General features: G+C 37.6%; 1 long non-coding RNA gene across 1 annotated transcript in view; it reads right to left on the bottom strand.

The window, feature by feature from the left end:
• LOC148426811 (uncharacterized) overlaps positions 1 to 24532 on the bottom strand; it is a 79313-nt gene extending 54781 nt beyond the window's left edge. Inside the window, exons 1-3 of the long non-coding RNA XR_015865123.1 lie at positions 24415 to 24532; positions 24154 to 24343; positions 22811 to 23066 (exon numbers count right to left, since the gene is read on the bottom strand). This is a non-coding gene — a long non-coding RNA (uncharacterized LOC148426811). The remainder of the gene's footprint in view (positions 1 to 22810; positions 23067 to 24153; positions 24344 to 24414) is intronic.
• Positions 24533 to 26153: the final 1621 nt, after the last annotated feature.

The raw sequence follows: 26153 nt of genomic DNA, 5'->3' as shown, positions 1-26153 counted from the left end.
AACTTAAGTAAATGATCATTTTCACTCCGGGTCAGAATAAAGAAACTCATATGGTTATATTCATTTCTTATACACAGTGGTCTCATGCTCTCAGACCCATAATTTTTGACAGGGACGCATACTGTACTTTCAAATTGGACAAATCATTGGACGCATCGTTTTATGACATCAAAATATAATTCATATAATTCATTACTCATCTACTCTTTTATTCAGCAAAACTTGACAACGTACATTTTTTTTTTTTGACAACCTCATCTGCAATGTTTGTTTGGATGTCAGTGTGCGGAAAAGTAATGAGAAAAGCGAAGTCTACTGCGTTCATGACCACAGTGGCATAAAGGCTCTTTTTAACTAAAATCCATATGCAGGAAAATACAACCCAATATCATGTAAATGTGTTTATATCACACACAACACAACATTAAACAATCAGACCTGTTTATTTTTTCACAGCTAATTCAATTTAGCACCACAAGTTCAGTGCGAGCATGTATGTACCACCTGTATGGTATCTTTAACAGGTCTCATAAGCACTCTGTGAAAAAACAAACACGTGCTCACTTTCATCGATTGACCTTTCCCACCATGTGTTATTAATAAATGCAGGTTGCATTAGGAAAGGTTAACGAGCAGCAGAGTCATAGATTCTCACTTGGAATACAAACAAGAGCACTAAGGAGATGGTCACATGACATAGTTTATTGTTTTCTGTTACACTCACAAATAATACCTGCAACCACAAAGGAATGATCAAATGAATAAATCCCAAGTTATAAGCAAGCATACATTACAAAAGGTTAAGCAATGACACGTCTTTTTTCCACACCAAACAAACAATCAATCTCATTCCAAATGCCACAACATTATGTGTATAACAGTATGCACAGTGTGACTCGCACATTGTGTTTAAGAAAATGCCACTTTGACTTGTGACATATCGAGTTGGCTGTTTTCACAGCCTCCACTTTTTAACTGTGCCAATCTCCATGTACATTGTTCTCTCGCCACTTCGCGCTTCACTTTTTGTAGTCTCAGTGCTTCATTTTTATGTGCGTGTGTGTGTGTGTGTGGGGGGGGGGGGGGGGGGCGGATGCATGAGGGAATGACACAGGCTAAACCCTTGAAGAAAACTCGCATTGTGGTGAATGGGCAGGGAAATGGAGGGGGGTAGCGCTCCAGGCTTAGGGGGGAAGTAGCAGTGGCAGACCATGATCTGATGCAGTGTGTGTTGTGTGTTGTAAAAAAAAAATAAAAAATACATGCTTGTTTGGCCTCCATAAAAGCAATTAGGAGATCATTGGGCAAGGGAAAGAATAGTAGACAAGGTTTTATTAAATTAAATCCTACTTGCAGAATTTACTTATCTGGTCCCCATTAACTGCAAATAATAAGGGAACACTGTATCAATTGTATCATACATGTCTCATATATTGTACAGTGTATCTTAAGATCTCTTATGATTTCTGTTCAGGTCTCAAAAAGTTAAAGGTACTTAAAAAAAAACAAAATAAGAGCAATAATTGGTAGGTGGTAATTCACTTTGTCTCTCTGACACACACACAGACACACACACAAAGTATGTTGGTCAGTTTTACGATGGTGTCAATGTCTGGACTCAGCAGCAACATATTTGCATCAGTCATCCTAACTAGACCGTGAAGAGAGACGGATTTCCCAGCTCAGCTGTGCTAGTGAGTCAGAAAAAAAAATGTCCTCATAAAAGCCTGCTGGACTGAGGCGAGGTTTGAGGATAACTCGAATTGAAGTAATGAGCCAAACTTCAGGCCTTTCACTTTTGTCATTTTAAGTAGAAAGCAGCATGCCGTGAGGCCTGGGCCACCCCTGACCAAATTGACGCTCCAAGCAAAATTTATTATCAGACCTCCACTTATTATCCCACCTCTCTGTTTTCACTAAAAAACCTCTACTTTTAAGAAAATATTAATAATTGGCAAGTAGTAATTGAGGGGTATCAAACATATGGTCCAAACATACAAGGTTTCATTCAGCCCACAAGATGATTCAGTAATGCATTGAAAAAAAATGAATAAGACCGTACCCATTACCTAACATTTTTACAAGCAATGCAAAGATCCACACCGCAACTTAGTAGCCGAAGTGACCAGTTGCCCTGCATGTGCCAAATAGTTTGCCGATCACTTCAGTGACAAAGTGGAACATTTGCATTAGCATCTAGCTTTGTAATGCTATTACTCAGCGCAGATAAAAATCCTTCCATCGCCCTGAAGAGATTCCCATTGTCCCATGTGTCCAAAATGAGACACTTTAGAACCATCTTACTCCTTGCAAAGTTGTCCAACCACAGATTTTGGGGCATTTCATGTCCTTTGGATATTTGTCTTTCATTGTATTATTTGATTATTTATTATGTATTGTATAAAAAATATATATTGTTTGAACATATGGAAAATATGTGGTAGAAAATTTCTAATTGTTTCAACTTAAGGATATTTGCTATATTGTGATACATAGGGGATCCAAAAGGAAGTTACCTGTTGCCTTTTAACTGTATCTTTACCTTTTTTAAATGTACTTTTTGACAGCATACAGTATACAGTTGAACCCTGCTATTTGGAGGCTAATTGGAACCAGGCCAGTGTGCAGAGCAAAAATCTACATTCAATTAACACTAATTGCTTTTTAAGTTATATGCCTTTATTTTACCAGTCCAGCCCACTTGAGGATAGAGTGTTGGGATAGCAAACCTTGCGAGGATAAGCGGCTAAGATAATGAATGGATGAATGAATCACATGAAAGTTATGACTAAAAAAGAGACTTAAAAAAATAGTAACTTTATGACTAAAGAAAAAAAAATGGCCAGTGCTAATCAAATGGCATTCATCTGCTGTTACTAAAGATGTTGATTTAAAACAATGCAATATATGGCGTATTAGTATTGGAAATTGACACCAAGAAAAGTCACATTATTAATGTTGACTAACAGTAAATGTTAAGTAGAATAAGTCATTAATTGATCTAAGTTCTAATTGCATCAGAAGAAGTATGGCAGTTAAAACATGCATGGGCTGTTTTGCAACACTGGTGATAGTATAAACCCAATTTTACTAGGAAACCAAAATATCCTGCTCCTGTGCTTTAGGGTTGATTGTAAGCTCACTTGAGCAGCCAATGCAAAGCAACAAATTCAACCTCTAATTAGGCCTGCTCATCGCACATTTAGAAGACTGGGATTAAAAAATGTCCAAGTAGAAAACAGCCTAAGGGTATCCCTAAACTTGAAAATTTGGCTGTGATTGCAACTGTGGGGCTTAATTAATTCAATAGGCAGGCTTGTCAGGTCATGTAAAAATAGTTTGGGATGCTATTATGGAATTATGATGAGGCAAATAGGTGGTTAATTAAAGACACGGAGAGCTGAAATTGCAGTGGCCATCTTGACTCATTTTTTGGCCCATCTATTTAAAGCCTTCTTCATCAAGATGAAGTCAAAGAAGGGGTGTAAAAAAAATTACAAGTGGGAATCTTGGACTATCTCACAATTTGATTCCTATTTTTGAGTCTATGATTCAGTTCAGAATGATCAAAATGATACTTGATTCAAAACGATTCAATTGTATTCATTTAAAACAGTATATTGTGTTTTATTACATTGTTATGATACAGTATATTTTGTTTTATTACATTGTTATGATATTTTAGGAACATGCCTTCTCTCCTCGAAAACAGCATTTGGACAACAGCTACTCTTTGAAACGACCTACCTTTTTTATACCTTTAATAGTATAAAATGAGATAAAACAAACACAAAGTGCATCTGCATAATAAAAAGGATAGAACTTACAACCTTGTCTACTTTTCTTTCTCATGCCCATACATTGTTATTTTACAGGAAATAGAAACACAATATTAATGTCTGAAAGACAGTTGCAGAAATGAAAAAGATTCATATTTGTCAATACATTTCTGACAAACAAGATATTAAAATTAATGTTACTTGTGTACTTGTGAGCAAATTGGGAGCATTATCAGTCACGATCACCCGATCCTGACAGTCTAATGCCATTCACTATCAATGGAGTGAAACGTTACACAGTCACGACTTTCGTGCATCACATGAGTTTGCAAAACGCAAAAAGACTATATTGTTCTTGACATCCATGCATCATATGTTAGTGCTACTCTAGTCGTTTTGATCAAGGTCCTGTCGACTTTTCTATGAATCCATTTTTTTAAGCTATGGCACAGCTGTATCAGTTGAAAACCCTTCTGTCTGGTATAGAATACCTTGACACATGTAGATAAACCCCTTTTTTTAAACTATACTGTAAGAGTAACGTTTAATTTCTTCCATTTTCATTTTTGTGCGTCAAGCTTGACTTCCTGAATGACATGCGTGATCATACAAAAACCAACAGGAAGCAGATTTTTTTTTTTTTTTAAGAGTTGTTTTTGTTGATGACAACGATGTTGGGACATTTTAAAAGAATTCCAAATGATAGTAAATGAAAATCCCTATTCTTACGTGAATCAATTTTTGGGCACAACCCTAATTACAAACATAGAGGAAGTGAGAAAAACTCGGATTCGTCGATTTAGTAATACTCTCATCCCGCCAACTGAATTAGTTGCCTCTGAAGTAACTCATATGAACTTCCCTAAGTTTAAAACTAGTGTTTGCTATATCTTTTTTTTTTTTTTTTTTCCCCAGCATGGACTTAGGTCAGCTGAGAGTCAGCAAGCTGGGCCTTGATCCCAAAGTCCCATTCTGGTAAACTTTCAACTACAAAAAGCCCCCTGTTGCTACTTTCAACTCTTCATCTCGCTCCAGTTCACAAAGAGCTTTGTTGATAAAGCCACTTTGGAGTGAGGAGATTTGACTCACCTTCTTAGACTGTTTGGGGATAAGGGTTTTTGCTTTAAAGATGCTCACATGTGTCAGAATAGTGCAATGGGAATGCTGCTACCAGATCCCAAATGTAAAAGCTGTCTAATGTCAACATGAAATTGCTATATTGATCACCGGCCATTTCTCCCAGATACAACACGCACAAAGTGGAATTAATGACACGTAACAGTCATTTAGTCATCGTCATCGTGGCAGGCCATTCGACAGACGCAAGTTGCTCTGAAAAGGCTGAGAAAAACACAGTACACACTTATGCACACACATTTTATCAGCGATATCACTCGCTGAGCGCAGAGAACAGTTTCTTTGCCAAGGCAACATTCTGTTGGCAAATGTTAAGAGACTCCCAGTAGTAGATTCTTCTGCTCATTTTGCACTTCATGCAGTCTGTCGTTATCTGTTAGTCACCAATGGGCATGAGAAGTATTCACAAGCTCAGCTCACAAAAGTCCTTGATGAAATACAGGCAAAACGTGAGTTCAATACTACAGTCAGTAGGCTGAAAAAGAACCAGTGATGGAACCAGTAGGTGGTATTTTGCACCTTACTTGTTTGGGTTCATCTCGCTAAGTGGAGGAAATGCTGCAGTGTCAACCACAATGGGGCCACTAATTTTGTGTCTGAGCCTTTAAGTCATTGCGCAGACTGCCTCACTGCACCATCACCTTGCCACTAAAAAAATATTACTTAGGACAAAGGTTTTTACTTGAGCTTTATATTAGTATAGCGCTTTTCTACCTTAGGTACTCAAGGCCCCGTCTACCGAAATTACAGACACGCTAAACCAGACCTGCGAAATAAAAATGAAGTTTTGCCTATTTTTATACTGGCTGCACATTGAGCCATCCACCACAACAAGGCCCTATGTGTTGAATGTTTCCCAATCTGCATCCATTGTACCATTGGTCATCCTGGAGGGTGTTTTCCCACCATCCTCGGGTCCTTCTCAAGGGTTCGTCTTTTTTTCCCATATACTGTTTTTTTGTTTTTCCTTGCCCTCTTGGAACGTGCACAGTTTCGGAATGTAGTTAGTATTCGTCAATTGTGGGCTTGTGAAGGCCTCTGGGACTTTTTTGTGATAAGGGCCATATAAAAAATTGAAGGCTTGAATAACTCCCATTTGTTTGCATACACTGTGCAAGCAACCAAAGTACTTTTTTTTTTTTTTTTTTTTTTTTTAATGAAGAGACCTGTCAAAAAATTAAAAGAATCAAAATGACCACTAAAAAGTTTCACATTAAGGGTATCATGTCTTATTTTTAAAGATTGTTATTAGTGGTGCTTTGTATTTTGCCCTCAAGTCAAAGTGGAATAGAGGGCAAATATATGTGGAAGCACATATAAGTCATATAAAGCTGCAAGTGAAGCTTTCAGTTGACCCCTTTGACTTGCACCAAAACCAGAGTGGATGCGAGTAATAGCGCCCTGAGGCAGCACAAATGTTTGTGTGGGTTAATGGGCAAATGAGAGAAATAGGTGTGCAAGCATGAGTGTTAGTTTTGTGTGTGCCTGCACATATGCATGCTTCGTGTGTGTGTGTGTGTGTGGATGTGTGTGCGTGGGTGCGTGTGTGTATGCATATAACTTTCAGCTCTAGAAGCAACAAACCCCGAGGCTGTGACAGACGGGCTCTAAACCATGTTACCCACATTCCCCAATGCCTTGCTTAATAGTGCATGAGATAAGAACACTTGGATTTCAAAATACCGACCCCTCACCCCACCCTACCCCTTGAGAAAGTGTGTTTATATGGCTCTCAAGTTAGAGACAACGGCCCCCGTCCTGGATGGGTGGGCTAAGAAATTGAATGTGAATTCAGCTGCACTGAAGTTAAGAATATGTATGAAATGCCACATTTTTTGGGGCCACTCACACACAATGAGTGTGGGATTGCAAATATCTGCGCAGGGACAACAAAGATGAAGTCATGCGGATAAACAAACACAGATGCACCAGCTGATACATTGTTTACATGGACATGCACATACAGACTTTGAGGGACGCAAACAACTTAACGTTGAAAAAACATAAACTCCTAGCTACCTTTGCTTATGTGTATATAATGCAGGCTGATTGACGTGGGAAAAAAATAGGTACCAGAATAATGTCGCATGTAAAACTACAGACTGCATTTTGAGGTGTTTTTTTGTTGTTGTTTTACTTCCAAATTCAGTGCTTTAAAAACACACAGACATAGAATTGTGTAGAACGCAATTTTATTCCAGAAAGAGGATCTTGATTTTTTTTTCAACTTATATTTAAAACAGACAGATCAATTGTACCTTTGTGAACAATTATGAATCATATGAAATCCGATTTGTGCGGGAGAGATTGAGACCACATTCGGAAGCTAATTTCATATGTGACCCTGACAGAAGGCGTCTCAGGCTGAAGTGCTTTAAAAAGATCGGGTTTGACTAATGTCACTTTATGTGATGCAACGAGCACACGCTGAATTGAAGAGTGGAAGCCGTGTGACAACACTACGCTTGTTTTCATTAAAGGTATGAAGAACAGACTTTTAAAACTGAATGCAAACTCAAATTTTCACAATCCAAGTATAGTAAATGACTGAGAATCTGCATTATTTTGGGTATTCAAGATGTTTCTGTGCTTATGTTCAAAAATGTAACCATCATCATTGTAATCATCTAATCAAAAATAAATGATTAGATAGTTAAACCGCACCAACATGTTTGCAACATAGGCACTTTTGCTAGCTGGCTAAAATGTGTTATTTTGGAACCAACTTTTCCATTCTGGCATACAAAGTGTATTACAGAACACTTTACTCAACTTCTCAAAGCTACACAAATCTGACTGAATATAAATAAGCAAGTAACCTGGTTACCCGTCATGGTAATACATGTGAACCAAACTAGGGGTCCTGTGGCGGAATTATGTCAAAACCTTCATTGGACCATCGTACCACGGAACAGAGCGGAGTAAAGCAGACTGCCTTTCATCCTTGAGGTCCCGCAGAAAACTTAACTCACGTGAACAAGGACAACATGTATTGCTTACACACCTTCTTAGCAATGAAAAAAAGCCAGACAGCCAACAGGATTAACTGCTGTCCACAAAGTAAAATATGGCCACAGTGAACCATCAACCTTGATGGAGTAATGGAATTTTCACAAGGGCATTATAACAGGACATTGCAGGCATTCAAACTTTGTCCAGATTCAGCCCGAGCCACGCAAGGAAAAAACAATGATAAAACTAAGTTTCATCAAATTATTTATTTTTCCTCTATTTTAATGTCCTGGTAAAATATTTTTAGATCCTTTAGAAGCTAGTGAGACAGATGAGTCAGCACAAAGGGCCTACATCTATTCATTCTAACAGATAGAAGGTCCTCTGAGGCAAGAATTATACAGACGCTTGTCAAAGAGTTATCCTTTCAAGAAAATGCAAATTAGTACTTGAAGTTATTTTTTGTTTTGGAATAGTAATGTTTAATATCTGAATCCGCCAACACTTGCTGTCACTGTCAAATCTGCATTTCTGTCTGACATCATTTCTGTCAATGTGGTGACAAGTGAACTGAAGGTGAACTTATTCAGGTGGGCCGACTTGTCTCTCTTCCTGTCTGTTTCGGCGCGGCATCATATCCGCTTGTCATTGAGAGAATCAGACAGAAAAATTAAGTCAGGGAATGTGATCAGGCACTTCAGCAGTGGGCTAGACAAGAGGGAATACATTACATGGTGAAACAGATGCTTGTTGGGAGGAGTGTAAACAGCTGATGTGTGTTTGGCCTGTTATGTCTCTGGCCACAGTTTATTGTGTCAGCAGCTTTCCTTTTAACAAACAGATAAGAGAATCAGGGATCTAACTTAGCACTGGCAGTGACACCACTGCCACTGTGCATGCGCACACAGGAGCTTTGAAATGCCAACAAACTCAACTGACAGGGAGAAGAAAGAAGTGTGTGGCAAATACATGAAGATCACACCTTTATGGCCACCTGTGCAATCTAAGTTGATGGTTCATAGCTTTTGCGTTACAAGGCTAACAATGCCCACCAATAAATCACAAAAAGCAGCAATATCCTGGTTAAAAATGTGAACATTCCAGTCAGTAATGTTATATTCGAGTCAGTGACACAAAGTCAAGTATGAGTGCCAAAGACTCAAGGATAAGATGTCATGTCTGCCATCTTTGAGTTACCCTGAAAAAAATATCAATGATCTGGAGTCTCTCTTATTCCTTGGATATACAGTAACTGGTGAGCAGTGTTGGGCAAGTTACTAACGGTAATAGCTAGCCAACAATATTGCTATTGTGTTTATTGTACTGTTTTAAAACAATTTTTGTATGCTTCATCTTGATATACATTGACCACAACTATTTATAGACTATTATTAGAAATTGTACAATGAATAGTAGCGTTAGATACCCTGTCATTATTGCTAGTAGCAACAGGGATCTTGCTGACAAGGTTTCCAAATGCTGGTGAATCCACTGTGGAAAGCAGAAGCATATCTCCTGACGAATCTCCTAAACTCTTGAGGTCTAAATGGCCTCCCTTAGTGAGAGAGAGCTATTAGCTTTTTGCTAACTTCACGTTACAATGGCACAGCTCTAGATGGTTTGTCAAATTAGTAGTCCTATTTCATAAAGTGTACAGCTTTTTAGGTTTCGCGCACAAAGTATACATCCGATTATATTCTTCGTGTCTTTATCTCTGACAAATTAAAAGTGAGGGGCATATGTCCATTCTGTGTACGTATTGTATTCCACCTGCCATTCAACTCTGCTGTAGCAGATACTTACTACAGCAAGTGAACATTTTGTCCGGACTTTCCTTCTCCAATCTTGCTGTGTTTTTGGCGAATTAGGGAAAAAAAAAAAAAATGCGGCTAAAAATGCATTGTGTTACTCTCATTTGTAACTAGTACAATATTAATATTTTTTCGTGTGTGTACCGCATTACAGAAAATAAGTAATGCTTTACAGTAATTACATTACTTTTGTAATGCATTACTTCCAACACAGCTGGTGAGTCACAATACAGTAGGGTTGTGGCTCTTGTGCTTGTCAATGTAGCTGATGAGCGACTGGCCTGCAGCCAAATCAGTAATTTAGCTGCCTGGCTTTGAAGGGTTTTCTTTAAACATAACATGGAGTCATTTCCGACCCATCAACAACCTTAAAACAAAACGTGTTCACTAAAAGAATAAACTACAGAGAAACCCAAACTCAAGAATTGTATGTATATGCTGCAAATGGTTGAGTTTACTTTCAAAAATGCCTTTTTGCGCTATAATCCAAAATTCTGAAAATCCAGGAGCAATGTTTCTAAATTAAAATTCTTGCAAAGACAAGAAAAGTCGATAAAAACTGTTTGAATTTATAAGACCCATTCCAAAAATTGTTATGATATGGGGCATACTTAGCTATATCTTATCACCAATATAACCATCAAATAGAACACCTATGCAAGGAAACCACTCAAGCAGCAGGCAGCTTCCAATGCAGCAATGAAAGCGATTACAAATTATTTTGATATTGACTGGTGGCATCTACATTTTTTAGATGCAGTCCAAAACGATTTGTGGCAGCCCACTGCAGGTAAATCTTTTTGTGAAAAACACTTAAAGTTGTAATTTTTTTCCGCTGTGCCGATCAATACCTTCATTGACTGATCGGTGAATTTAAGTGCCAGGATAAGGAGAATTAATCCTTTTGGGGCTTTTAACCATGAAAGATTGTTTGCCTCACCAAAAACACCCCAAAGTGCCATTTCCCTCCATTCACACATTTCAGCTCATTGCTGCAATCTCAGTATGAGCCCCTCCCTATCAGAGAAAACAACAGGGTTTTCACATAAGTGTGTCATTCATTGAGTACTACCCCCATTGGCAGGATTTAAGGGCTGCTTATTTGCTGTTTAGAAATGTAGCCACCAAATTAACTCATATTTCATAAGAAATTGAATCTCCACAGTATCAAAGGTGATAAATGATCATAAACATACCTACATTTAACAGTGAAACGTTTAAAATGCCACAATACAGGTGCTTTGATGACATTACGGTCAATTTTAAAATGTGCTTAAAATGCTAAATAATGGCCGATCCAGTTGCAACAATCAGTTTGGTGTAACGTTTTCGAAAAAAAAATAGGTTTTACAGTAAGGGAACGATCTGGTTCAAGTGATGGCATGCCAAAGGATTATAATTTATAAATCTAGTTTTTGTCAGCCATGTGGAAGTTAACCATGCCTGTCTGTTGCAGTGTTCAGGATTATGCATAATTTAGAGCATGATTCAAGCTTACTCAGCTCATTTCTCAGTGAAAGATGAATCTTCGACCTTGTCAGGAAACGAATTTGAACCGACTGTGACTCAGCACTGGACGGCTAGGCTTCCAGAACACCAAACAACATCGCGTGTGGGCTGGACAGTATCCATGAGTCACAATTACAGTACAGCCAACCAGTTGGCATGCACATCCAATTTTAATGAGCCATGACATAGACAAGTAACTATGAATGTGACCTTGTGAGCCACTGCTGGAAACATGGCAAAGAACGGGTAATGGCTTATGCTTTTTAATTTAATTCATTTTAATGATACTGAGATAGAAGTAGTCTTATTCAGTGGCGCCCCCTACACAAGCTTCACAACAAAGACTGCCTTAGTTCATTCATTGTCACTGCTTAATACAGTATCTTCGAAAAAGACTTTGTTCAACATAAGAGCGTGCTAGTGTTTCAGTCGAGTAAAACATTGAGAGTGAAAGTAACTACATGCGGTGAAACACTAATTACCAACTTTAACACGGCAAAAATGAATTGTTAGTGAAAAAGCATTCGGTTAAATGCACATTCCACAAAATGTGCCTTCTTGTGCTGCTGCATATTCCCATGCAGTAGTGTGTCCTGCATCCAGCTGTATTGTGCCATGCATCTCCTACATAATTGAGAGCTGGGAACTTACTTGGGTTTATTCATCCCATTTACAGCCACTCAGAATATGACTTGCACTAGACTGGAAAATCGTGTCAATGTGGACTGTCTCATGGGATACATCTCTTTGTCTCGGGAATAATCTATCTAGGATTTTTGTTTTTTTCTTATACATTATAAACTCACAGCCATGAATGTGTAAATGTTAAAAGATTAAGACTGTTCATTTTATGAAATGTTTTGATGCTAAGGGAACATGTTTTGGTCATTTAATCCTCATATGCTAATCTTGCACGTGAAATAATGTTGTGACGGGTATGCCTGTGTATGTAGCCTATGTGTAAAACATAAATGTATTTCATTTTTTAAAAAAGGACTTTCTATTGTTTTCTGTAAAACTCAATGATTTTGATGAATTTACATAAAACCAATTTTTATTATTTATCATTGTGACTGTAGTATGTCGTGAATAGCATCATATAAGTTTCTACACTAGGATCACAATGTGTCTTGAAATATCAGAATAATTAGGATTTTTTTTTTTCAATGTGGCTGTGTATTTATTCATCTCATGAGGTCACAGATTCTAGTTTTGGATTAAGATTCATTAATAAATGACTCACAGTGAAGAATATCTACACTCAGGAGTCGTGATTGACATTTGACTAAATGATTAACTCTGAATGTTCTTACCCCCTGTTTCAATGTCGCTGTTGTATAGGCACAACCTGCCCTGAGGAGTTGCCAATCAAAGGACCGTGTGATATGTTCTAATTACCAGTGGTGACAACCATCTGCAGTTGAAAAACAATCTGGCAATATGAATGACAAGCACAACTGTATACAAAAATGTGAAAAAGAGTAACAGCGTGATTGTGTGAACGGAGAAAATAAATGTGTAAAAGAAACAAGTTAGGTATACAGTAGGTATTAAAGGGCTCAAGGAGATCAAGTACCATTCGATTAATACATAAATTCCACATTTTGATGTATCTGTAAATCCTCTGTAGCTATATGTTGGTTTGGAGACGTTTGCAAAAAAATCAAAACAGCCACTTTTGTCTGGCATATATGGCAAGTTAGTGTTGCAATACATAATCATATTCATCACCTTATTCCCAGCTAAAATGGAAAAAATATCTCAAACAAAACAGAATCTGATTCAATATTGCTCAACCGCAGAGTGCAATTCCGACAATGTGTTGCAGAGAATAGAAAAGACGCGAGCAGTTTCTGATTATACTGCTAAAGGATCAGTACCCTGGTATTAGTAAACACACAACAGACACTCTTTAACACACAACTCTAATCTGATAGCTGTATCTGAACAAGGTTATTGTTCACTGCAATAGCCTGATGAAAACAGTCTTAACAGGTACAAGACTTGCAAGAAATGTCATCCTTATCAAACTATAGCACATGCATTTAAATCTAGTTTTATATAAGGATTGACAAAAGTTAAGGCTCATTCCGGAGATTGCATCACGGCAAAATAATGAGGAAAAAAAACTTAAGATGAATAGTTTTATTCCATGTGATATTTTATTTATATATTGGTGTTTTATAGCAAATCCACATAACATGTAAATGTTGTGATTGACTCCAGTCCAGGATGTTCACACAACTGTGAGCCCGCAATGACAATGGCATGTTCATTTAAAATGGATTGTTGAAGGCAGCATTCAATGTCAAGATTTTGTGAACGAAAATATTTAAAAAGAAGAGATTGACTCTTCTGATTGTCGTCCCCCAATTTGTATCAATCCAATAAATCAATGTTTCTAAATGAAAGTTTTAGCTAGTGCCAACTGAGTGTCAAGGACAGCTTGTACGGGACAAGTCTTGTTTAACATTCCGCACTCATGAGCTAATCCAGTAGAAGGAGATATAGCATCTCCTCAACAACTGTATCAACAGCAGCTGAAGGTTGACATAATGCTACTACATTCTGGGCATGGGGTAGATGACAAGTTGATTCAGGGTGATAACACCAGCCACATCACCACCCACATTTAAAAACCCAGACATGCTCAAAGAGGTCAAATTTGATCTGACCTGAAGCCTGACATTACATTAATCATATCTGGCCTCAAGTTCTACTGACCAGCATTAAAAAAATAAGATTAAAAAAAAAAAAAAAAAAACATGCTAAATGCAATTTCACATTCACCCACAAGATGTCAGCAGTGTTCTGCCCAGCGCCATGACTCTGGGCCCATCCAATATCACTATTTCAACGTTTCTAGCTGTTTGCCCGGCAAAACATAGTACACGACTAGAAGGTTGATATCGTGCCAGCATATTAAACAGCATTTCAACTGCCGTAAATGTGCATCGAGGTGCAACGACTGGTAATCAAGTAGCTACCACGGGCAAGCTTAAACTGAAGGGCGTCTGAAGCATCCGCGATGTAAGTCTTATGGCTCCACCTTGATGAAAAATGAAAAGCTCCATGTTGGTGTTATTTATACATTGTTTCGCTTTGAATATGCATGTTTTGCTTAGAGTATCTTATTTGGAACAACATTCGATTCAACTTTGACACTAAACATACAGCGTCAATGCAGGCAAGTTGCCATTTACAGTTTTATATACAGTTTTTTTTTCTTCTAAATTGTATTATTGAATCAGTAGGGTCAGATAACAGTTAACTGCCTGTTGTAATATTTTCTGAAAAAAAATTTCACAGTGATTATTGTGACTTGATCCCGTTTTATATCTGAAAGTTCAGTGAAGATTTAGTCACTATTGATATTTCGTGTTTCAAATGAACTCAAAGACATATGAAAGTCATATTGGTTTCCTAAAATTTGTTTTAATAGGTGCTCAATGCTCAGTGTTAATAAAACTAATACAACGGACCCCCAGTTCACAACTTCCCTGCCTTACGTATTTTTCACTTGACAACATGGACTGCTACATTTTTTCATCCCCTCTTTAAAGCATTTTTTCCACTTTATGACATCCAGCAACTATCATGACCTTAGGGTTTGACAATGTTTATGTTGTTTTGTCTCCATGTTCAGGTGTATTTAGGTAATTGCTCTTAATTTCTAGTCCTACCAAACTGCCTGCTCTGCAGCAAGTCACTAAGAGACTGGTCCGGTACTGGTCAGGTCACGGTGTCAATAAGATGTGACATGCTGAAGACTTGATCCGAGTGTGAGTGCTTACAATATCGTTTTTATTGTGCATTTTTGTGCTTGATTCAAACTTTAATTGGTTAGCCATTAATAGCTGGCTAATCAAATCATTAGTACTGGCAAATCATGCTCTACTGGCAAATCATGCTCATTTGGCAAATATGATTTTTCTTTTGGGGATCTTTTTTTTTTTTTTAATCTGACTGAACAGCTTGGGGTGGTGCAAAATTTCTGGGTATCCTGTAATTGGCAGCAACAATTTACCACAGAGCAAGCAGCAATATTCAAATGCAGATGCACACTGTTATTCTTGTAAGATCTATTGTTTTATTGACAAGCATGGCCACTTAAAGAAAAAAAAAAAAGAGTAATACAAATGAAATAGGCAACTGAAGCCACAAAGAGAAAAAAAGGAAGATGCTGGTGAAATGGCTATTCCTGGATGGAGGTGAAGTAAGAATGCGATGCAGAGCTACAAAGGAAAAGAAAGCACTCTATAAAAGCTGACACCCTTATGATCTACTGAATCACTATAGAAGTTAAAGCCGACCAGTCCTGATAACTTTAAGCAATCTAGTGTTCATCTTTGAATGACACATGGCTGTATTTGTTGGTGTCTATAAATCTGGGCTTTATAATCTCCTAAACACCAGACAATAACAGATTTATCTGTGATGAAATCCTGGCATTTACACCATGTACCCATTTTCTAAGTCAGCCTATTTACATATCCAAAGGTTTGATCACACACACACACACACACACACACACACACACACACACACGCGCACATATATATATATATATATATATATATATATATATATATATATATATATATATATATATATATATATATATATATATATATATATATATATATATATATATATATATATATATATATATATATATATGTCAAGCTTGTGCATGTATGCATGTATACGTGCGTGCATTGGTGTGAGCAGCAGATTTAGCTTTGACAGAACCCCAGGTCTTTAGAGGGATTATCGGGCCATACCCAGACAGCGACATGCTGTGCATTTGTAGATGTCGTAAGATGACCTCTAACCGACAGACAGACAGCAGGCTGGGGCTGCTGGACCAATGTGTTCACATCTACACCTGAATGAGGACAAATCAGGTAAAATCTTCACACTGCAAATCAAGCAGAGTTAAAAGTTCAGACAGTGTTGCATTGACACCACTCAGTAATAAAATATCTTTCGTCAAAGATGTAAGCTTCTTTGTTAAAATGGTGTCACCTAGATTCAACCTATTATTACAAGTTAAAACCACACCCTGGCATAATAATTGGATGTTTACTGGTTAGTCAAGACATTTTTATTCAGAATCTTTTTCCACCTCACTTGCGAAATAGAATCAAATGTTCCTAACGTAGCCAAAACACTCACATAAAATAGTATTTGATGAAAAATGTTTTTTTTTTTTTCATAAGTAGGGTTCAACTTATATTTTGTTTCACATTATTTACAACAGATCAGTTTAATTAGCCAGTAGTTTGTAATGCCATGGCAATGTTTCACTCGTTAGTTTAAGCAAATATAGGCAGCTAGTGAACAACCATCTCCTTCACTCCAGAAAATAAAAGGGCCTCTTCAGAGCCTCATATTTGTCTAAGAGATTTCCTTTCCTATCTTATCCAAGTGAGATGACCTGGAAGTACTTGAAAGATAGTTCAAATTGTTCAAATTCTACAAATGAATTGGAAAGATCCTTGGATGCATGGATATTATTTTGGACATTTATTTATTTTGATTTTTTTTTTTTTTTAATTAATGTAAGTGCTGCAACTCGTTTGCCTTTATTTTCTTTTTCAAATTAAATTACTTTCAGTAAGTACTTGCCCTAATCATTCAAACTTTATTTTTTTTTTTGTGATTTGGCATCACTTTTGTGCTGCTGGAAGAAAAAACCTCTCATAATGCAGTTCTTGCCCGATATGACCGAAGACATAGTGCAATTCCATGATCACAAATGTATAAAATGACAACTCCACTTAGTCAAAGTGGAGGCATGATTATCAACAGAAGAGAGACCGATATAAGAAGCTCTATGTTACATTCAGTCTGCACTAATCTAATCTTTTTCATCCTTTTTGCACATTTTATCTTATCCTCCGTCCCTCTCACACATCCCTCACTGTCTCCATCCTTTATACTCTGTGCATCATTAACCCTCATGTTGTTATTTTTTCCTTCTTGACCCCCCCCCATTCCTTCAAATGTGGTGCCTGCTGGAGACATAAAAAAATAATAATAATAATTTATCCCTGTCCCCCAGTGTGGGGATGAATTAGCATGCCAGCAAAGCATGCTAAGTTATCTCACAGCTACAGGCACTGAGTTGTAATACTAAGCCCTGATCATTTCCAACAGGATGAGAAGTAGAACCGTCCGTACAATTCGTTGTGGTGAGACTAGTGCTATGTTTTACCATACTGTAGTTTACTGTACTGTAGCTTTTGAGTACAGTAGTGGCCTGCATTACCTATTGCGATTGATAAAAGGGAAAGTCAATCAATAATACAATTTGCAGCACAATTTTTTAAGGCACAAAATCTTTTTGACTAAAGAATTCAAGCAGTAGAGCTGTGCTAATCACATACAGGAACTTAACTTTGGATTCATTAACCCTAAATGTCAGATATAACCACGGAATTAAAATGTTCTTCTGGAGGCATGGCGAGCATGTCCACCTTACAGTGCAAAGTCGCCGGGTTTGCTTCAGGCTCTGACCTTCCCGAGTGGAATTCCCATGTTCTGCCGCGCCTGCATTTGTATTCTTTGGGTTGCCTGCTTTCCTCCCAATTTCCAAAAACATGCAAGGTCGGTCTGTTGAGCACCCTAAATCGGCCTAAGGTATGAGTGTGATTGGTTGTTTATCACTGTGTTCCCTGTGATTGACTAGTGAGAGGATATATTTTAAATGAGGGGAAACAAGCTACATGGAAGTTTATTCTATTCATTTTTATTCATTGTATGCTGCTAAATCCCAAGGTCCATTTACAAACTTGAACTCAAACTTGTTTGCCAGAATATGTTTGCGCTGGGCAATGGGCATGAAAATAGAACGCTTTGTGGTTTAAAACACTCTACTATGACTAAGCCATATTAACGATGTAGCTTCAACAGCTACAATTGTCTTGTTAACGAGCATTTACATCAGTGAGGGATGCAGCTTTGGTTAAAGATGAAGGAGGTCGGGGAGACGATCAAAGTAAGGATACATTCAAATCTTGCTTGGAGTTAGAAAACTGAAAACTCCCACATAACAACTTTTTTGCAAGTCCAGTGTGTAAAGCAGATGCCAAGTCAATCAAAAACAAAGTATTCATTCATGAACCAAGGTAACCTCCATAGCTTTATTCAAAATGTATTCCCATGTACTTTGGAGTCATTTCAGCAAAATTCTGAATTTAGTCTGGGAATTGTGTGTCTTACTGTATATATATATATATATATATATATATATATATATATATATATATATATATATATATATATATATATATATATATATATATATATATATATATTTATATATATATATATATATATATATATATATATATTTATAATATATATATATATATATATATATATATATATATATATTTATATATATATATATATATATATATATATATATATATATATATATATATATATATATATATATATATATATATATATATATATATATATATATGTATGTATGTATGTATATATGTATGTATGCATGAGTGTGATCAAATCTAGCTACATGTTAGTTTGTATGTAACACTCATTTCATTGGTCTTTGGTTACTCTTGCACAATCTAATGACATAAATGCATTGAATTGCCTGTGGCGACTAATGGTGATGATACATTCACCTGACATAAGTATTGGCAGCTCAGTTCAGTCCCCACCCTGCTAGCATGGTTCAGGTGGTTGCGCGTTTGTTCCCCGAACCCAAAGATTGTGGGTTCAGTATAGGGCCTTTGTGACTTTGTTGAAATGTCCTAAATTGTTTGTCCCTATTGTATGATTGTATTGTGTCGGCGAATCAATACTATAAGAAGAATATGATAGATAAACCTTTTTTATCTTTGCAAAGCTGTCTTATTTGTTTTAACAGTATTGTGCTGATGTAGCTCATAGCAGTGATTTAACTTGAGAGTAGAAACATCAGAATGTGATAATAGAAGCATAATGACATGGAAAACTATAAAATAATAAAAACAAAATCAGTGTTTGGCCTAGTGCACGCCACAAGGATATACATAACAGGAACACTACCTTCCTGTTTCAACAGCTCAACATCTTTTTATCGAGAACACACACAGAGACAGAAACACACAGAGACACCCACACACACACCGTATCTCTTCTAACCCCGTCTGCATGACTCAACAGCACCCATTCAATACCACTGACCTATATCTGTCCTACCTGTGTGTCACCGTACCGTTGATTGACCCACATTCCACTGATCCAGGCACTTCTCGGCAGTGACCCGCACCAGATCCACATAAACAGCAGAAGGCGGATGATTGCTGGTTTACCGGTGTTGAAGTTTGCTACCATTAACAACTGAAGATTAATTATTGATAAACCTCAGATACATCACTATTGTGACTCACTATGTGTCCTGCTGGGACTGTCAGTTAGAATATGTGGGACCTTATTGACGTGGAGAGGCCATCATGCCCTTGCTATAAATATGGGTGCATCTTCACTTTCATGTTGGGGAAAGTTTATCATGATTTGGACCGTGTTGAGCCTCGCTGGGTGTTCTGGCAATCAGTGCTTTCGACACCCACACATGTGGCAATTTAGTGACAGAAAGTAGAGTATAAAAATGAGTGCATTTTAATTTTTATGCTGGGCTAACTGTCATTTACGATATTAGTGAATTTAATTGACCATACTATGCCTCATTGAACATTACAGCAGATGTAGCAGTGCATCCGATAATCTAATGACAAAAAGTCATCTGGAGTTTAGACTCACAAAAAGCAGGTCTAAATGGTAGCATGGATAGTGGATATGATCCATATTTATGGATGACAGTATTTACTTCATAAATATACTGGTGAATGCATGGAAAAATACTTCTTAATCAGTGGTGTAATAAAATAAAAAAGAAATTATTTTCATTTTCATCTTAACTCTTTTTTTAATAGGACCCCTGATGACAAGTGTTTTATCTGAATGAGTTACTGTAAACAAATGACAGCTCATGAAGTTGATCATATTTTAGGCAAACATAAACAAAACGTAACCCGAGTTCAAGTCCAAAATCAAAGCGCTCCGGCCTTCCCGTATAGAGTTTACAAGTTTTCTCCTAGCCCACGTGGGCTCCCTCCGGGCACTCTGGCTTCCTCCCACATGCCTAAAAACATGCATGGCAGGTGTATTGGACATACTAAATCATAGGTGTCGAACTCCAGTCCTCGAGGGCCGGCATCCTGCATGTTTTCCAGTTTTCTTTCCCCAACACACCTGATTCAAATAATTAGCTCATTAGCAAGCTCTGCAGGAGCTTCAAAATGATCCCAATCATTTGAATCAGGTGTTTTTGAGGGAAAAGGTTTGAAAACATGTAGGATATCGGCCCTCGAGGACTGGAGTTCAACACCTGTGTACTAAATTGTCCTTACGTGAGATTGGGTGCGTGAATGGTTGTTCATCCCTCTGTGGCATGCTATTGGCTGGCAACCAGTTGAGGGTTTTCCCCGCCTATTGCCCGAAGCCAACTGGGATAGGCACCAGCAAGCCTGTGACCTTTGTGAGGATAAGTGCCTCGAGAAAATGGAAGGATGGATGACAAAAAGGTTGTATATTTTTGCTTCGTGAAATTTCTGTGAATGAAATTTAATTTTTGAATGGCTGGTCATTTAAGGGTGTGAAGTTTTCTCTTATTAAACTACAAGAAGATATCTATTATAAATGAATGTTAATTAGGCAAAAAGGGCCACGATTTGGCAGTAATAGTCGCTAGGCACATACTACATCAAAATGTGACACGAGCTTGTAGGGGAGGAGAACAAAATTGTACGACAACACATTAAAACACTATAGCACTATGAGCAGATCTGTCTCAACCTTGACAAATGAGTAGGTATCCTCCTATAATAATGATACGGGGGTAAAAATCTACAGAGAAGTTATGGCAATTGTCAACACAACTAAATACAGTATTATTGTGGAAGCCTATAATTAAAAGTCCTCTATGCTGGAAAGAAAATCCGACTTTCCTGTGGCCTTTAGGCCCTCTACACACCAACCCCATGATGGGCCGTTGTGGCCCCCTGTCGATATTGGCCTATTACGTAGTAGATTGACTCAATAAATTCACTATGAACAATGTGCAGCGACGCCAACCGCTACGTACATTCTACTCCTCTGTGCCATAGATGGAAATAGTCATTGTTTCTTCAGAGTGACATACATTTTGTGCAATGCATTGTGGGTTTCTCACGTGACATCTGTAGCTTTATTTATGTGCAAATAAACAGACAGCTTTCATTTTTACACATGATGGATCTTCTTGTACTCTTCTGACCAGGTGGGCATTAAGCCGAACATCAACGTTGGGATGTGAAAAAAAAATGTGAGAAATTATGCTTGTTCGCATTGCGTAGGATTAAGATTTCGACTTTAGCCCTTTGTTTGTTTTTATTTATTATTTTTTTTTTTGCGTTTGTCACTTGAAGAGCCGACGTCCCATGATGAATGCCAACATTCCGACAATGTCTCATTGGCGCTAACGGCGCACAACGAGTTCTGACTATCGATTTCTGCTTGTTGTGTAGAGAGACTTTGCTGTAATAAAATGCAAATTCCTTACCAAAAATCACACCCAAAGTGTTTTCTCCCTTCCTTCAAGCACCTCAAACACAGAAACAGGACTCAAGGCAGTGTCCAATTTCATATGCGAGGCCGACTACATTATCCACAAGCGGAGATCTTGCAGTTTTGCAGCATAATTGCACTTTACACTCCACAATATTATGCATCGACCCAAGCAAATCAATTTGTGTTTTCACAATGTCAAGCAGTGTTTGCACTTCCTTCACCCTGATTTTAAGGAGAATGTGTTGGTTGTGGATGTGTTCCTCCTCAGCCAATAATGCACAGTGACAATGTGATGGTGCGGGGCCACGTGCTATGCAAATATAAGTCTGAAGGAGGTGCTTGAATATTAACAGCAACGACACACTTGTGCTCATTGGTTCTCAATGACATCATCGAAAGGGGCTGCAGAAAGAATGAAAGGAGCATGAGTCTCTCACTCTCAGTCCTAACTTTCCCTTACTTGCATTATTAGCACACATTAAAAATAATTATTAAACCATTTGAGGTTTTTGCCAGTACATGGATGCTTGCCTGAAATAATTGAATGACAAACATTTTGCAAACAAATGATTCTTCCTCTCACTTGACTATCAAAGTAATGAGTTTTAAACAGCAACAGTTTTAAATAACAAAAGCCGAAATGGCACTCCAAAATTCGAATAAGTGTTTCATTAAATATAAATAAAACAACTGTATGTATGTTGGTGCTACAATACAGTATTAGCCATACAGCTTGCATTGACAACAAAAATGCTTGATGGCAAAGACAAATAAGTTTTTCTGCTTGGCACATAGCCATTTGTCCAACTTGCAATACCATTTAGCTGGTTATCAGAAACAATGAAACGCACATGTGTGAGAAAACCTCATATTACATAAAATGTCTCCAAAACAACATTTATTCTAAATCTATTTGAACTCCGAGTAGTTTGTATATTGATTGTGAGAGAATCTCTGACCGATAAAGAAGAAGTATGGCGTTAATCTACTTACTTAACCACGTTGGTTCAAAATTCAGTACTCTGCCATCCTGCCGAACATTTAATCTCCAAAGTATATCCAGGTTTTTACATTTCCATGTATATCTTGAACGCATCCCTCAAGGCAAAGCTGCTCCAGCGGTATAAATCCAGAGTCCTCATCTTCTCCAAAAATAAAAGTGTTCTGTCTCCTAATCCTTAAAGCGTCCTCATAGATGACTCTGGAGTTCCTCCGTCTGCCTTCCAAATGTCTGAGTTTTAGTTTCCAGCTGAAATCAAGGAAGACACACAAAAAAAGTAAATCATGAAAAAAACAACAACAGATAAATCGGTTTATTAAATGATTTACAAATACATTTTAAGAATCCAAACAATGTATCACCAACAAACACTTGTGACAATATGTCAGGTTGTCTAAGCTTGCAAGTTGGTGAAGAAAAAAAAGATTAAATTATATATATTAAAAAAAAAAACACATTCAAAAATTCTGAAATTAGCCATTCCGACTAACTAATTTGCTACAAAAACAACTGCAAACCCAGCATAAATGTACAGTACATTATAACTTAAAATTAAAGGAAAGGATGACATATGGAATGTAAACCTCAAAAACTTGTTCAAGGAAAGTTTATATAAATTCAACATGTAGTGTTGTGGGGTTAAAAAGAACTAACATGGGAAATCCATTGCCTGACTGGAGGCTTCATGGATTTTATGGTGATGAAAAGTACATGTATATTTCATTTAAGGTGTAAAAAAGAAAAAGAAAAAAATTTGCACTCACTAAAAATCAAATGTTCCACTTAAAAAAAGTTATTTCCCGCTGGATTTGTGCACCTTTCTGAAGTTTTCTTTGTATGGGCTGAGAACAAAGGAGCCTTTACTGTAACAAAGAAGCTGCTGAGACTTATACCTGTTGATCTGTTTCCAGTAAACGTGAAGTTTTCAACTCTTAAACAAGTTTTATGACGCTTATATTGAAGCCTTAACATTCCAATTTCTTCACAATTGTTTAATAATACATTCAACAAGTTTCTTCTTTTCTTACACTTTTACACCTGATTACGTTGTTCTAAATTCCCATAGTGCATTCGTAAGCTTGCAGGAGCGCGAATAAAAACAATTAGCAGATTTATCGAGCTGTGTAATTTCGTTTGCATGAGGAAACAAAAATCACTTTATTTGTGCCCTCTACGCAGACATATACACACCGAAGGGTCGCGTTCGCTGTAAACTTCTGACAGGCGGCTGCTTTGTCTTTGAGTCGCAACATCCCGAAGGAACAAAATAAGGCAAATAAATAAGCCTATCATCACTTTCATCAAAGTTTGTAAACATTAATTGAATTCCACATACTGTATTATGAGCATGATGACGTCCGTTCAAGTAGTGTCCAAAAAGCTCGAGACAGCGCATCAGACAAAGGAAAAGAGGGACCGCTCCTCTCTCTCTCTCCTGACTGCCGCTGTGTGTCTACGCCGCTCTACCTTCGCTGCTTTGTGCTCAAGTTTGAGCGCTGACGCACCAGCAAGAGCGGCAACTTTTACTGGAAAAGCACACGCAAAATCACCAAGGGAGCCCACGCACACGCAAGTAGTCTTCACTGAGGCAACTTACCTGAAGGTGCTCTGCTCCTTGCGTGTAGCCGCGCGTGTGGTATGGGAGTAAAAAAATAAATAATAAAGTTTGTTAGGACACATGCAGCTTTTGTGTTGTGGAGTCCCCCCTTTGTCTACACGTGTGATAGATGGATGGGGCTCGTTTTGGCCGCGCCTAGTTCATTGCGCTCTCCAAACAAGAGTCCCGCCCTCTCCGAGTCAAACTATGCACACTTCCATATAGACTTCACTTGACCAATATTGTGCAGTGTGCATATTGGTGACCAACAGTTCCTACTTCACCTAATATCATCTATACTCGTGACACAGCTTGAGTCATTTCTCTTCTAAAAAAATATATATATATACACAAAAACCTACTTTAGTTTATTTGGTGCTTTTGCTGCACTTTTTTTTGGGGGGGTGGGGGTTGTTTTCATCCAAGTTGTTGTACAGTTGTTGTCCAACTGGACTAACCGAAGAGGACGACTTATAATTATTTGGAAAGCAGAAGTTTTCAACAGCGGCTCAGTGGAGCGTTGGTAAGCACGTCCGCCTCACAGTTCAAAGCAGTTGGTTTTCCTTTTCCTCACGACACAGCTGAAGTTCATTTTGCCATACCCGAAATTGCGCACCAGCCATGTTTCATGAGTCAAATGGAATGCCTTTCCATGTTCTCTAACCAGTTCACTCACTGAATCAGCTGGAGACATCATAACCATTACGTACATGATCCTCTCCATTTTAGTAATATTCCTGTATGTGAATGAGAATGGACTCGCACGTTGGTTCAGTCTAGTCACTTCTGTTATTGAAAATATTGCTGTACTGGCTAACATGAGCTGCTGTTAACTGCAACAAGCACTGACTGCTTACGTCCACTCTCTAGCTCATACCGTTATGGTAATTATTGTAAGTAAGAATACCTGCAATTGGCTTGCAACCATTTTACGGTGTCTCCTGCCTACTGCCTGAGGTCAGCTAGGATAGGCACCAGCAAGCCTGCGCACCTTTCGAGGATAAGGGGGTCTAGAAAATGGATGAATGGAAGTTTTGAACAGAGCAAAAGTAGAACAAAAGTTTCATGAGTTTCTCATGTTCAAAATAGCATATGGGTTGGACTTATAGTAAAAGTGATGGAAGATGATGATGACATTTTTTGTTCAAATTCATGCAAATGTTCATTGGCTAAAAAAAACTATTTTGTTGGAGTGTCAGATTGTCAGATTAAGTGTGATCAATGAATTTTCAGTCATAGTTCAATCATTGTTTTTTTTTTAAGCGTCAGAAAAACGTCTCTAACTTTCTGATTTCTGTATGCTTATTAAATCTGTTTTTTTATACATCAGTTGTGCTAGAATTGACTAAATTCAATAACACTCTGAAGTAGACACTTGATTGGCTGCCATCTCGTTCAGCATAATCTGTTAGGCTACTGTTGTGGCTTGAAGGGCAAGTTCAGGAGCAGAAGGAAGACACGAAACTGGAAGAGCATGTGAGAGTTTTGGGCCAGTTAGTTGTATTAATTTAATCTACCCAGGCATGTATATTTTGAAAACATACTGTTAAATAAATTGATCAGTCTAAATCTGTTCAATAATAATAAACAAAATACATAATTCTGTCATGATATGAAATTCCGTTGGCAGTGTTGGTTTTGTTTTATTTCATGTCATTTTTTTGTGTCCCTTGGTCATGCCTTACCGACTTGTTCCTACTTGTTCATGCCAGCTTTGTTGCATGTGCCAATGAATAAGA

The sequence above is a fragment of the Hippichthys cyanospilos genome, chromosome 3 (assembly GCF_059441005.1).
Source record: "Hippichthys cyanospilos isolate Australia breed blue-spotted pipefish chromosome 3, RoL_Hcya_1.0, whole genome shotgun sequence".
Classification (NCBI taxonomy): domain Eukaryota; kingdom Metazoa; phylum Chordata; class Actinopteri; order Syngnathiformes; family Syngnathidae; genus Hippichthys; species Hippichthys cyanospilos.
The sequence above is the reverse complement of the archived record's forward strand: the minus strand, read 5'-3'. Positions and strand labels throughout refer to the sequence as shown.